Source organism: Calidris pugnax, unplaced genomic scaffold (assembly GCF_001431845.1).
Source record: "Calidris pugnax isolate Ruff unplaced genomic scaffold, ASM143184v1 scaffold170, whole genome shotgun sequence".
Taxonomy (NCBI): Eukaryota; Metazoa; Chordata; class Aves; order Charadriiformes; family Scolopacidae; genus Calidris; species Calidris pugnax.
The window spans coordinates 404547-405012 of NW_015090905.1; positions in this window are offsets into that span (position 1 = coordinate 404547).

Genomic DNA, 466 nt, shown 5'->3' on the forward strand with positions numbered 1-466 from the left:
CCCTTCTCCTCTGCTTTAGGCACCCCCAGAGGAACATCCCCGTCCCCGAGCACCAGGCCCAGCCTTGCGGTGACGACGGAGAGCGCGGACTCATGACGACGATGACGACGACGACGACGACGACGATGACAAGCAAAACCCACACCCGAAGAAAAGAGCGAGGGAAAGGAAGAAGGAAAAGGGTCAAACTTTTTTTTTTTAAAAAAGGAAAAACAAAAACAAACAAACAAACAAAAAAAAACAACAAACAAAACAACAACCCACCCCAGGAGGACCTTTTCCCCCCCCCCCAACCCCGGCGATGCGCCAGAAAACAAAGAAACGGAAAGAAAAAAGAAAAAAAAACACAAGAAAAAAACAAAAAACACTATTATTTGTCCCGTCGGCCGGCGCCGCACTGAGACCTGACACAACTCGTGCCAGCGATGCCTCCCGGAGCGGCAGCGGGGCTGCGGCGCCAGAGCCC